This window comes from Macaca thibetana, chromosome 10 (assembly GCF_024542745.1).
Source record: "Macaca thibetana thibetana isolate TM-01 chromosome 10, ASM2454274v1, whole genome shotgun sequence".
Lineage (NCBI taxonomy): Eukaryota > Metazoa > Chordata > Mammalia > Primates > Cercopithecidae > Macaca > Macaca thibetana.
The window spans coordinates 81150392-81165239 of NC_065587.1; the positions used below are offsets into that span (position 1 = coordinate 81150392).

The 14848-nt window shown below is 35.8% G+C and overlaps 1 long non-coding RNA gene across 2 annotated transcripts in view; it reads left to right on the forward strand.

Annotated features, from left to right (window-relative positions):
- LOC126929344 (uncharacterized) overlaps positions 1–14490 on the forward strand; it is a 41239-nt gene extending 26749 nt beyond the window's left edge. Inside the window, exon 7 of one of the 2 annotated variants that reach the window (XR_007717155.1) lies at positions 14429–14490. This is a non-coding gene — a long non-coding RNA (uncharacterized LOC126929344). Of the gene's footprint in view, positions 1–1354; positions 1433–14428 lie in introns of those variants that run through there. The other variant, XR_007717154.1, reaches the window with a different exon arrangement.
- Positions 14491–14848: the final 358 nt, after the last annotated feature.

Below are 14848 nucleotides of genomic sequence, written 5' to 3' on the forward strand. Positions count from 1 at the left end.
TGCATATTTCCAGGTTCTCTACATGTCAACACTGATGAATGTCAGTCTTTATATTATTTTGACATGTGTGTATAGTATATCTCCTGTGATATTATTTTGCATTTCTTTGATAATTAATGATATTGATCATTTTCTCATGTGATTGGTGGCCTTTTATCCATCTATTGTGTAGTATCTGTCCAAATGTTTCACCTCTTTTAGTTGGGTTCACTTTATGTTAGTATTGATTTGTAGAAATTCTTCGTTCAGGATATGAGTTTTTTTGTTACATATATATTGCACATATTGCCAAAGTCTATGATTTGCCTTTCCATTTTTATAGTGGTGTTGTTTTTGATTAGCATGTGATTTTAATTTTGATAAAATCTTATTTGTGAATTTGCTTTTTTTTAGGTTAGTGCTTTTTTTAATAACTTTATAGTATCTTTGCTAACTTTTGTCTATGAGCTATTTCAAATTAATATTTGTGTATGATAATGGTCAAGTTTTTTTCTATGTGAATATGCATAGAATATTCTATGCATGTGAATATGCATAGAATAGATGATGTTCCAACATTATATTTTTTCCCACTATGCTGCTAGATATCTGAGTTCCATCTCTGAGCTTTCTATTTTATTCCACTTTATACTTGTCTATCTTTACACCACAATCACACTGTATAAATTACTGTCAATCTTTAGGAAGTCTTAAAATCGTGTAGTCTAATTCTTGATTTTATTCTTCACAATTATTTCAGTATTCTAGATCTTTTACATTTCCATATTTATTTAAAATCAGCTTATCGTTTCCATAAGGAAGATTCCTGAAGTTTTAGTTGGGATTGTGTTGAACCCATAAGTTAATATAGGAAGATTTGATATCTACAAATTTTGAGTCATTCAGTCCACTAACTTAGTATATTTCTCATTTTACTTAGGACTTCTTTAATTTTTCACAGCAATGTTTTAACCGTTTTCAGCATGGAGATATTACATGTAATTCATTAATTAGATTTCTAGAATTTAATTTTTGAAATTATGAAAATGCCATTGTTTTAAATTATAAGTTGAAGAAATTCTATTCCTAACTTGCTAAGGGATTCACTTATTAAGCATTAGTGTAAAATTTCATGAAATGATTTTCAATATCTATTGAGCTGATCATACTTTTCCTTTATTATATTAATTTAGCACATTATATTCATTGCTTTTCAAATGCCAAATCAACTTCACACTCCTTGGATAATTCTGACTTGGTTATGGTTTACATATTGCTGAATTCAATTTGCTAAATCTTTCTAAAGAATATTTATGTCTGGTTAATGAAGTATATTAGTATTTAATTTAATTTTTTTCTCATGCTTTGATATCAGGGTTTTGCTGGTTTCATATAACTACAACAGTTATGTGTATGAATCTTGAGAAGCCAAACTGGAGAAAAAAATATCCAATCTTGTAAGTTACTATATAAAATATTTATGATTAATTTGAACACTTTATGTTTAACTACTTAGCCAGCCTTTGTCTACTAATTTTTCATGTTTCTATTTAAAGACATCATATGTTGATGTGTAAAACATAAAGTTTTATATCATAAAGTATTTAATTTTTGAATTTTGACTTCTCACACAAGACAAATATAAATTAGACATGGTAGAACAAACTTTTATTCTTACCTCTTAAAATTTTTATAAACTAATGCCTATTCCCTAACTTTTGTTCCTTTACCCCAATTAGAAAAAGAAAAAATATCACGGAAAAATAGAGAAAACTGTTTCTTCAAAGAAACCATGAATAATATTATAAAGCCACCTTTTTTAAGACTGCAAAATCTTGAACAAGATGGGAAGCAATAAAAATACTGCCTGACACTTGCCACTATAGTGCTGTCTGGAGTCAAATATAGATATTATGTATTTTTTGTTTTTGTTTTTAGATATTGGGTCCCACTTTGCACCACACCTAGCTAATTGTTAAATTTTTTGTAGTCACAGGATCTCATCATTTTGCCCAAGTTGGTCTTCAGCTTCTGGGCTCAAACGATCCTCTTGTCTGGGGTTCCTGAAGTTCTGGGACTATAGGTACAAGCTACCCTGCCCAGCCAATATTCTGTATTCTAAATACTGTTTTTCTTTTTTTTTTTTTTTTTTTTTTTTTTTTTTTTTTTGAGACAGAGTCTCGCTCTGTCGCCCAGGCTGGAGTACAGTGGCGCGATCTCGGCTCCCTGCAAGCTCCGCCTCCCGGGTTCACGCCATTCTCCTGCCTCAGCCTCCTGAGTAGCTGGGACTACAGGCGCCCCCCACCGCGCCCGGCTAATTTTTTGTATTTTTAGTAGAGACGGGGTTTCACCATGGTCTCGATCTCCTGACCTTGTGATCCGCCCGCCTCGGCCTCCCAAAGTGCTGGGATTACAGGCGTGAGCCACCGCGCCCGGCCTAAATACTGTTTTTCTGAAAGGCTCGTCCAAGTGTCCATTAGTTATGGTGATGTGATTCCAGACCACAGGTGACAACAAATTTTCTTTGGAGTTCAAATTCAACCATAGATTTCAAGGATAGGTTAAGAAACAAGGCAAAAACAAAACAAAACAAAACAAAACATAAGAGTATTCACAACATTAGAAACCACAACACAAACCAAAATGCTCATCAAAAGGATATTGCAGACTAGTCCGATGGCAGTATTCGATATTGGATACAATGGGACAAAATTCTAAGGGATAGAAGATACAGCTTGAAATATTTGTTCCCCGTTATATTTATTCACATATAATAGCTACATGTTCAAACATGCAAGATTGGAGATCACAGCAGTCATAAACCCTGCTTATATATATATATAAAAAAATCAAACCAATCTAGAAATAAATCCAAGTTTAAAATTCAAGAATGGAGGAAAAATTCAACATAAAAGTAAAGGTAATGATCATTGAATCCTCTAAACTTTAAAATCAAGATCAAACAATAACCAGTATATTGATTATAACATTTTTGTCAATGTAAACATAAATAAACATCAAATATGTGTTTATAATACATAAACACCAGATGTCATAGGGGAGTTTGGAGAGAATATTCTAGTTCCCTTATCATTCAGAGAAGGGAATCAATAGAGCCTATCTAAATTTGAAACACAAAGTTAAAAAAAAATTACTCTAATGTCTTAAAGTGCCTCTAATTTAATTTGTTAATTTCATATTTTTTTTTTGGTAATTAATGTCAGGTGGTGAAGAAACATTTATCTGAGGTTCAATACTTCTAATTTCAATGCAATTTCCCCCCCATTAGATGTAAATTCTAACTATGTCTAAATAAGTGTAGCATTACTGTGAGATACCATCTTTGTAAAAAGTATTTGTATTTTTTTATTATTCATCATTATATACATGCCTATATACATATATATCTGAAATAATATGCATGCATAGCTACATATATACCTGAAATAATATGCTTAAATATTGACAATGATTACTTTTGAGTAATAAATATGGAGTGATTTTGAAAATATTTTATATTTTTTGAATTATCTGATTTTTAATATAATGGCTATATATTATTTGTGTAACTCTTTATACATGAAATCATCTTTTGAAAAATTAATTACAGAAATTAATGTAAATGATATTTGATTTCATAAGTTAAGATTGAAAATCATATAAATTATACAAACTAGCCAAAGATATTTAAAAATGTGTATTTACAGAAATACATTGTTTTAAAGGCAAAGGACAAAAACAAACAATTCACAAAAAAATGAAATATTACTGGCTAATACATTTTAAGTAAATAGTGCAAATTCTCCAGTAATCAAACAAATTCAAGCTCAAATCAGCTGACTTGTGGTTTTTTCCTAACCTGCTAATAAAGGTTTATTGGGATAGGCCTTCTTACATCATAATGACAGAAGTATATAAATTGATACAATTTTTCTGAAATCCAATTTAAAAACATATGTCAATGAACATAATTTTGTGCAACTTTGGGAACTTGAGCCTGTAAAAATACTCTAAGATATAACCAAAGATTTTTGGGAATGAATATGTATTACACCATTCTTTCTACAAGTAAAAAAGAGGAAATAATTAAATGTTCAACTATAGGAAAAAGATTAAAATTTATAATACATAACAATTATTTACTGAGTTCTTATAACATGTTCAATTTTGTTAAAAGATTTGCTTATACAATCTCATTTTATCCTTATAATGACACAGAAGAGCAGTGACCATTCACATTTTATACTTGAGAGTTTGACCATTAGAGACAATAGGAAATATAGTTGAGATTACCGAACTCATTGGTGGTAAGGCTGGATTCAATGTGGTTAAAAAATGAACATTCATCAATATTATGTACTTCCTTCCTCCATAGTGATATTGTGCACCCATTTTAGATGAAATATATTATAGAATTTTAAGAAGAGAGATACAAGGAAGAAAGTAAATATTACTCACAAACCCACTCAGAGATATCCAATGTTAGGGCATTTAATTTATTTCTGTCTTCATTCAAATGTAATACTTCTCTCTCATATAGACAGATGGATAAAACTGGGATCTAATATATAAATATTTTATATTGTCTATCATTTACTTTCATATTTCAAATATTTCAAATTATTAAATATTATTTGAAAACTGTTTTTATGGAATACATTATAATCTGTTCTGTTATTTCCTACTCTGCAAACCTAGAGTTTTAGAACACCTTTATAAAAACAAGTAACACTGTAGTAAACATCTTTGTACTAAAATGTATCTCCAAATTCCTTAGTATAGACATTGGAAGAAAAATTACTAGACCCAAGGGTGCTTATGTTTTTAAAGCCTTTTTATATATATAACCAAACTTTAAAGAAAACAAATACCATTTATACTTGGCCAGCAGTGTTTGCAGTCAATTTCAATGATGACTCAACATAATGAAAATTTCATTTAAAATGGATGTACAATGTTATTGCAGAGGAAGGAAGTCCATATATTGGGGAAAATGAAAAATTTTTAAAAAGAAGATATTTTGTTAGGAAACTCTGGAACATACCCACAAAAACAACAAAAAATGTCATTTTACAGTAAAGGTGCCATTGTAATGTGATGGGAAAATGACTATCTGTTCAATAAATGGTTCTGTGACAATTAGATATCCACATGGAAAACAATTCATCTGAGTCTTAACTTATATCCTGCACAAAACATCAATTCCAGTTGTATCATAGACCTAGAAGAGAAAAATGAAAGAGTAAGGTAAAGCAATCTTGTCCAGTATAAACATAATGCAAGCCCTATTGAGGTATAACTCACATACTATACATCCACTCATTTAAAGTATATAATTCAATGGGATTTATTGGGTTGGTGCAAACATAATTGCGTTTTTTGCATTTACTTTTAAAGGCAAAAATTGCAATTATGTTTGCACTAACTTAATATTATATTCACACAGTTGTGCAACTATCACCACAATCAATTTTAGAACATTTTCATCACCTCCCTAAAAAACCTGTATCATTAGCAGCCACTTCCCTTGGCCCCTCCCCACCCCCGCCGCCAAATCCACCAGCTTTATGCACCACTAATCTACTTTCTGTCTCTATAGATTTGTCTATTACGGATATTTTATATACATAAAATCATTACAATGGGGTCTCTTGTGATTTTGTTTTCACTTAACGTGTTTTCCAGGTTCATCCATGTTGTAACATGAAGAAATATACTGCCATTTTTTTTTATGGACAGATAATATTCCACTGTATGGATGCACCACATTTTGCATATCCATTAATCAGTTGATGCATATTTGGGTCGTTTCCAATTTTTACTACTGTAATTCATGCCACTCTAAACATTCAGGTACAGGTTTTATAGACATATGTTTGCCTTTCTCTTAGGTATAACTAGCAGTGGAAATGCTGGGTCATATAGTAGGTCTATGCTTAATATACGAGGAACTGCCAGGTTGTTTTCCAATGCAGCTGCATCATTTTGCATCCCTACCACTAATATATGAATGTTCTCATTTTTCCACATCCTAGCCAACATGTGTATTCTTTCTTTTTCATTCTAGCTATTCTAATGTGGGCAAAGTAGGATCAAATTTTTGTTTTGACTAAGTTTCCATGATGACTAATGCTGTAGTTTGAATATCTGTTTCTTCTTAAACTCATGTTGGAGTTTAATTATTTTAACACTATTAAGAGGCAGGACTTTTAAGAGGTTAGGCCATGAGGGCTGTAACCTCATGAACGAGTTAATACTGTCATAACAGAAGTGGGTTTTTTATCATAGGAGTGGATTTCTTGTAAAAGGATGAGGTGGGCTCCTTTTTGCCCATCCCTTCCTTTCCTCTTGCCACCACCAACTCCTTCTCCCTCTTCCCCCCTCTCTCTCTTTTTCTCTCTCCTTCCCTTTTTGCCCTCTCTTTTTCCTTTCATCATGGGATTATGTAACAAGGAGGAACCCTTGCCAGATGTGTTCCCTTAGTCTTGGACTTCCCAGCCTCTAGAGTTGTTAGCCAGTAAGTTTCTGTTTGATATGGTTTGGATGTTTATCCCCTCCAAATCTCATGTTGAAATGTAATCCCCGATGTTGGAAGTGGGGCCTGGTGGGAAGTGATTGGATCACGGAGACAGATCCCTCATGCATGCTTTAGCAGCATCCCCTTGGTGATCAGTGAGTTCCACTCAGTTAGTTCACAAGATCTGGTTTTTAAAAGAGTCTAGGACCTCTCCTTTCTCCTTCTGTCTTGCTCCCACTCTCATGTGATACACCAGCTTCCCCCTTTGCCTTCTGCCATGAGTGTAAGCTTCCTGAGGCCCTCACCAGAAGCCCAGCAGATATTGGGACTGTGCTTGTACAGTCTTCAGAACAGTGGGGCAATTAAACCTCTCCTTTTTTTCAATTGCCCAGCCTCAAGTATTTCTTCATACCAATGCAAAAAAAATAGCCTAACACACTGTTCATGAAAAATCAGGTACTATGATACAGCAGCATAAAACTGACTAAGACAGCTGATAATGCTGAGCATCTTTCATGTGCTTATAGAGCACAGTACAATGGGTCATCATATCACGATATATTCATGAGTGGAATAGTAAGCAGCAATATAAAAGAACAGACAGTACATAAAGACAGAGTATAAATAGTGCTCATAGACACAATGTTTAGGAAAACAAGCCAGATGTAAAAACATAGCTATTGTATTATTCCATATATATGAATCAAAAGAAAAAGTAAATAAATATATAACAACAGCAGTCAGAATAATGGGTACCTCATGGAGGTATTGAGTGTGAGGCAATATGAGGAAAGCTTTCATGCTACTGGAATATCTTTCATCTTGATCTGTGTGATGACTGCAGGAGGGTAAGCGTAAGTAAAATTTCATCAGGTGGTGCTCCTAAGATTTGTGCATCCTACTGCATTCACATTACACCTCAACACAATTTTTTAAAAATTTAAAGTCATAATATGAGGCAATAAAAGATTCCCCTAGGTCAAACAACCCAGGAGTGATAGGAATAAAAATTTAATGATGTAGAAGATAAACCATTTTAGGGAAATAAAGATTTTTGGACTAGAGCCTGATACAGACTTTTCTAAGCTGTTTTATCTATCATTTTTTAGCCAATTTAGTTTGAATTTAAATTATCTTTATATTATAGCAGTTATGATAGCTAAATTGCTTCCATGATTTGAAATCTCCAGATATATTTAAGGGCAGGAAGAAAACAATTTCTATAATGAGAAAAAAAAAGAACCCTTTCTGCCTCGAGCTTAAAAAAATAAGAAGGCATTTAGTGCAGCTTTTCCTTTAACTTTAGTGGGCCCGGCATGGGGGAACCCTCTTTTCATGTGATTTTATGATGCAGGAAGAGTATTCATGAGTGGTAAACCAATGTGCTCTATATAGGGTTCAGAAGAAAGAAGAAAGAGCAAAGGGATTGGTTTATGCCATTAAAGATCCAGAAACATTTATCCTATGAGAGCTGGTCTAGAAAAAGAAAAAAATGATGGTGAAGAAGTAAACTTAGATATGGCACAAAAGGAGCAACTAGTACTTATCATTATGGACAGTAGTCTTTAAAGCATCCACTGGCTCTAATATATGACTGACGAGAGAAGAAAAAAAGGTAAAGTAGATGAGATCATTTACAGAGACTCAGAAGGTATCCATCCAGTTCCATGTTCCACGGGGCAATTATTAGGACAGATTCTCTAGAAGCAGAACCCGAGACAGGAATTCATTTGCAAGGGATTTCCTGAGGGAGTGCTCTCAGGTGAAATTGATAGGGGGATGAGGGAGGCAGAGTAAGAAGTCAGGTACGAATATGGGTCAAGCATTGTTGACCCATACTCAGACCTAAAATTACTCAGTCTTGGGAAGGAGAATCCCATGGGGAGGGATAGGGAGACAAAAATTCTCCCTTTGACCAAACTCTAGTCAGGCTCTTCTGAATTCTTTTCTCAACCAGCCCTTGACTTTTGGTTTTCTAGGTTTGCTTCTGCATTGTTCAATTTTAGCAAGAATCCTACTAAGTCAGTTGAGCCAGAATTCCTCATCTTTGGTATCTTATCACTCTCAATATGCGATCAGCCTTCTCATTCTCCCCCATCTTCCAGGTAATATCTAATCACCCTGGCCAGTCTTTAACAAGAATCTTGTCAGGTTGTTTAACCAGAATCTTCCCCAACTCTGATTTTTTCTTCTCTTAGTAATTTTTCATTCACTGACCCCCCCACCCTGCTCCTATAAATTCCTATTTTCCCTTGTCATATTCACAGTTGAACCCCATCTCTCTCTGTCACTGCAAAACCCTACTGCAGTGGTCCATACCATTATGATCCTAATTTAAGAATGTCTTACTGTTCTCTGCAAGGGTCATGGATAATTTTTTTAACACGAGACAAGGATGTAAATACTCAGGAGAACAGGCAGCAGTGAGCTGTTAGCAGCCTATGTGCTCAGCAACTGGGGAATGAGGGAACTAGCCAGATAAAGGGAATGCACAAGGAGTGCCAATAGCATTTTGGTGTCCCCCAGAAAAGGAAAGTTGGAGACTTATCCTTATCCTTGCTTGCTTATCTACCAGGTTGTACCACTTAAACTTCAGCCTTTTGCAAATTACACTCATATCATTTTGGTGCATATATATATCTCATCATCATCTAATTTATACTTTTCCTTAAATTGATTCTATGTTTTCTTGAATGTATCACACTTTTGATAATCAATAATGTCTGTGAAACTATATGTTTGGTTGCTGCATTTTTAGTACATCATTAAAAACATGTACAATTATGAATATTTAAACACAATGTATGGATGTGATCTAAATGCCTCTCTTAAATCACTAATGGTACAATTGCCATCATTTGTGGAACAATGGTTTAAGGGATGCCACAGGGTATACATGATCTCAAAATGTGCCCCTCATTGTAGAAAACTTCTTATGGTGTCTGAAGTTACCACCCTGAAAACCAATCTTTGCATTGACGTATTGCCTTTAAAAGATCCTAAATCGAAAAGTCTAAATATATCAACAGAAAAGGATAAACATTATCGGCATCATCACAGTCAATCTTACCCCTTGTACATAGCAGGGCTCTCAGGGAATGAAATACTGGAGAGGTAAATTTTAATATTTGAAGCGAAGAGATCACAGATCCTGCCCAGGATGGCATGCTGGTGTAAGATCCAATAGAGTTAGATAAGAGAATGAGAATAATAGAACCTATATACATAACAGATGTTGAGAAGTGGTCATGATGTCAAAGGCTCCAAATTTGGCCTGGCTAACACTTCAAACTTTGGTGATCAATAGTAATTGGCATTAGTGAAAAGTTAAACATGTAGATTAATGAAATAGAATAGAAAGCATACATATACAGTCAATTAGTTCATAACAATATTGCTAAGGGGATAGAGTAGGCAAAGGAAAATCTCTGCAATGAATGGTGCTGGATCAGCTGGAAATTCATTTGAAATGGGAAAAAATGATCTTGATAATTACTTGATACTATATATAAAAACATCAACATTATTCATTATCATAAGTGTAAAGCATAAAACTATAAAACTTCTAAAATAAAACAGGAAAAATATTTGTGACCATTGGGTAAGCTTAATTGCTTGTATCATAAAAAGGATGAACCATAAGAAAAAAGCTGGGTAAATTGGACTGCATTTTTTTAAAAACAAAGCTCTTTAAAAGATATTATGAAAACAAAAGGCAAGCCACAGAATAAGAAAGTATCTGGGATGTACAAAACAACTCTTATAAATCAATAAGAAGGCACCCAACCTAATACAATATGGGCAAACATTTGAATAGAGGCTTCACTGAAGAAGATATGCAAATGACAAGTACGCACATAAAGAGATGCTCAATATCTTCAGTCATCAGGGAAATGCAAACTAAAGCCACAAAGAGACACCAATACATAACTGCTAAGCAAAGAGGAACCAGAGTATTCTGATTTAACTTTTGGAGGGTTTCTTTCTATATTCAATAGCAGGTCTTTTCAATTTTCAAGGGCAAATGCAAGCAGGAATCATTAGCAAGCCAGCTCATAGGGGAGGGGAGCATACATGATTTCATTAGGCCAATTTAAAAAATGATAATTCTAAAGATGTTATTTTTCATCTCTTTCATAATGAACTTGGAAGGCTCGGGATGCTGTTTTGTGTGTCATTTCAGGCTGGGATAATGGGCTCCCCTGGGCCTTGCCTCAGTCATGCTGCCTCACTCTCTGGGAGGGAAACAAATGACACCAACTCACATTTCTGGCTTTGTCACATCCATGCCTGACGATGCTTTTATGTAGGTGATTCTAGAAAGGGTGAGATCGAAGTTCAGCTGTTCTAATAATTGTCTCAGAGAAGTAGGATATTTAGATGTTGGATTGTGAGCCTGAGAGGAGAAAGAGGATGAACGGTATTGCTAAATAAATGTCCTGCTTCTGCTGATGGGATAGATACATCATCGTCCCAGCTGTCACCTGTCACCACTAAATGAGAGTGTGTTTGTCATGCTTCACTTAGCAGGCTTTCAGCACTGGGTGAGCTTGAGCCTGGCTGGGATTATAGACTGTTTAAAGTCTCTAAAGCGGAGTTCATAATAAACCCACCACAAAGCCAGGCCAGGAATGAAGGGAGCCAGGTTATTTCAAGGCTTTGTGAAGGGGATAAAGGTAGGATCAATACTGCAGAAAGGGGCTGGAGAAAGGAAAGAAGAAAGGCAGACATTTTCTGGAGATTAATCTGCATGGATTTTTCTGTTTTTGTGTGAGCCTCACTAGCTGCAGGTAAATCACTATCATCATCACCCATAATCATCATCAAGAAAAACCACAAAAGGTAATGGAAACTAAGTAAGCATCCAAGAAATCGAGAAGAGTTTTCAAGGAAAGCTGGGGCAGGAAATAAAAGAGTCCATTTTGAGTCTAGGCATTGTTACAGCCCTTCTAGTCTAGAGGTAGATACCTGTGGATGCTAGAGAGAAGCTGTGGCATGGGAGAGGTGTGATTCTTCCTTGCCCTCAATTAGAATGTTCTGCATTTGAACGTGTAGGCAGCTATCACAAAAGCAAGCAGCTTATCTGATCTTGAAAATCTTTCTGAGCAGTCTGAGTTAGGAGAAACCCTCATGTCAAACTTGTCTTCTCTCATCTTTCTTGAGATATGAATGTCAACACCAACAACAGCATACACTCAAAAAGTGGAGAGAAATCCTCAAGGTGCCCGCTAGAGAGTGTAGGTAGATTCCAGGTCCCATGTATTGAAGCAAGAGGGCAGGCAGATATGAATGGGTATAAACTATACAGTGTGGCAGAAACGGGAGCATAGGTAGGCACAGGGAACTGTCCAAATTACACCTGCAGGGAGGGTGAGACAGAGTAGAGAGAGGTGTGTGTGAAGGATGGATGGTGCATAAAATCACAGGAGAGGAGGATGGGACATGAGCCTGAGAGTGTCCCCAGGTCAGATCTTGAAAGAGCTTCACATCCATGCTCAGGAGATTAAACTTTATGCTGGAAATAATGGGGAGACATGGGGGAGTCTTAAGCCATAGGAAGGTTTTAAGATTATTATAAGCAGAGGATTGATTGTATTTACAGTGCGGAGAGTGGATTGGAAGGAAGCAAAGATAAATATAGGGAAACTAGTAAAGATAGGTACACTGATCCAGATTAGAAATGACAATGAACAGACCCGCTGAAGAGGCAAATGGAAAAAGAAAAAATGTGGATCGATTCAAGGAGGCAAGCAAGGTATGGATTTGCAGTTAGTTGATTGGTTACTGTGTTGCCGTATTTTGCTATTTGCTGTTCACATTCATGGGAAATCCAATACTTCTTACTAAGTTCTCCATTCACCAATATGTCCAAGAAACCTTAGCATCCTCATGCTTCTCTCCTTGAAGCTGGAGGACTTGATAACATGGCAGAAAGCTGGGTCATCTGAGCTGGGAGGATCTATTATACCACTGCTGCTACCTCTAAGTACCAGACACCTCGGGATTATAGATAAAAACTAGTCAAGAATCCTAGTTAAGAAAAATTGTCCTGTCTCCCTGGCTGCAGCTACTGTCACCTTTATGTGATCCGCTATTGTGTCCAAAGCAATGTGAGCTTTCATTCTGTTCTCTCAGCCATTAGTATAAAGCACTGCTGAAGCTACAGTGACTTTTTTATTTTTTTTTATTTATTTTTTTTTTAGTATTTTACCAGCACCAGTGGGCAATTTTCTCAGCTAAAAATGCAAATGGGCCTGAAAAAAAATTGACCTGGGCTCACAATATCAAATCTATTTCGATTCAATCACATCTTTTCCTCAGATTGTATGAATGTTCCACAAACTATGATGGAACAGTTTCCACTCTGCCATCTCATGAAGCCAGAGCAACCACGAGGTGATGATTTGTGTGCAAGTGGTACTTATTAAGAAAGTATGGAGAAAAGAAAACTGTAAGATTAGAGTGGGGAAGCAGAAGAAGCCGAGCAAGGGTGTGGTTTCAGGCAAAACCCCATCTCAGCCTCATGCTACAGGGAACTCTGGAGTAGAAGTTACACCCCATAGTTTACCCGGACTCAAGGCAAAGGAGCTGGGCTTTTAGGACTTGTGTACTCACTGGCCAAGGGCCACGCCAGGGGATGTACCCAGACACTTCCAGATTTCTGCTAGTAATGTGGGCAGACAGGCTTCAGTAGTCCAAGGACAGTGCTGAAATGAAGGTCACAGGTATGCACCATAGGGCTAGAACCCACAGAGGCTGAGGAACAGGCACATAGAGAGAGTGGGAGGGACCAGAGCAATAAAAGGAGGTGCGCCATACCTGGTCTTAAGCACAAAATGGCCCACCCCACAGTCTTCTAGTCTCATAATACTTTTATTATAGGTGTCTTATTGCCTTCATTGGCACTGGAAGTTCTGTTATATTTATTTATTTATTTTTACCCAATCACATTCTAAAGTTTTAAACTTGAGGGAAGAAGGTGATGGACTTTTGATTCATCAAATCCCGAAAACCCTGAACTCCTTATGCAAATAACTCTGAACTCCTTTTGCCGATAACTTTCAATCTTTACATTTCAATAGTGTCTTTCTCATGTACATCCAACATTGAAGTTCCCACCTCATCAGAACTCCAGTTACCATTGCATTTAGAGGAAGAGAAGAGCGTAGAATGACACTCATCTTATGGGTCCCAGAGCACTGATTTCTCTTTGCTCACGGCAACCAAAGAGCAGACTCATAGGTCTGAGCTCCTTGTAGGCACTTTCCCTGGTTTATACAGGAAAGAAACCAACGCATTGGGCAAAACTCCTGGACTCCCTGCAGAACATGAAAAAGTTATTAGAGAACCACAGAAAGAACCTTGGACCCAGGCTCCTTTTCTGAAACTGAGGATGTAAAGGAAAGCAGGGTAGTATATCTGTTGCCCTAAGGTACACGGTTCCTACAGTTACAGAGTAATTAGACCTGGAACATGAGGTCATCTGATTATTACCCTCTAGTTACAAAGAAAGACACTACTTTCCATAAAAATCTTTGAGACTTTTAAAATTGATTTCCATTTGCCTCACAAATATTGTCCAAATATACTGAGTTACTCTATGCTGTTTGTAGTTAGTTGTCAATCTATGAATGTTTACTATTCTCATAAGCCATAAAGTAATTCATATAATTATTCTTTCAAGAAAACTTGAAGCAAAATACCAGCACATATACCAATGAGTACAACGACAACAAAAACACATCTTTCTGGCTGTAGAATATCAGCATGTCCAACACCCCATCTCAGGGACCAGACTCCACTCCCAGCTTCTATTCTCAGTATTCCCAGTTCCAAGACTGCTTAGCTCTGTGGTCCTTGGACAAGTTATTTAATCTTTCTAACAATTTTCTCCTCTGTACAATAAAGATAACATTAGGATTTTCCTTACAGGTTTGCTCATGGGTAAAAGTTCATAATGTATGTAAAGTCTTCAGCACAATTATCTGGAATGTAAGTATTCTAATAATGGTAGTTATTATCATTAACTTTTCCACATATTTTCCATCGTTAATTCATAATTCACACACCCAAAATTCATCATTTTAAAATGTACTATTCATTGATTTTTAGCGTTTTCACAAAACTGTGCCACTATCAACCCTATCTAATTCCAGAACATCATCACCCACAAAAGAACCCTCAGGCTCTTTATTAGTCACTCTCCATTCTCCCCTCCCCAGCCCTGACAACTATTTACTTTCTGCTCCTGCTAGATTCTTTTATATAAATGAAATTATATAACACATGGCCTTTTGTGTCTGACTTCTTTTAGGTATCATTATGTTCTTAAGTGTCACCCATGTAGGAGCA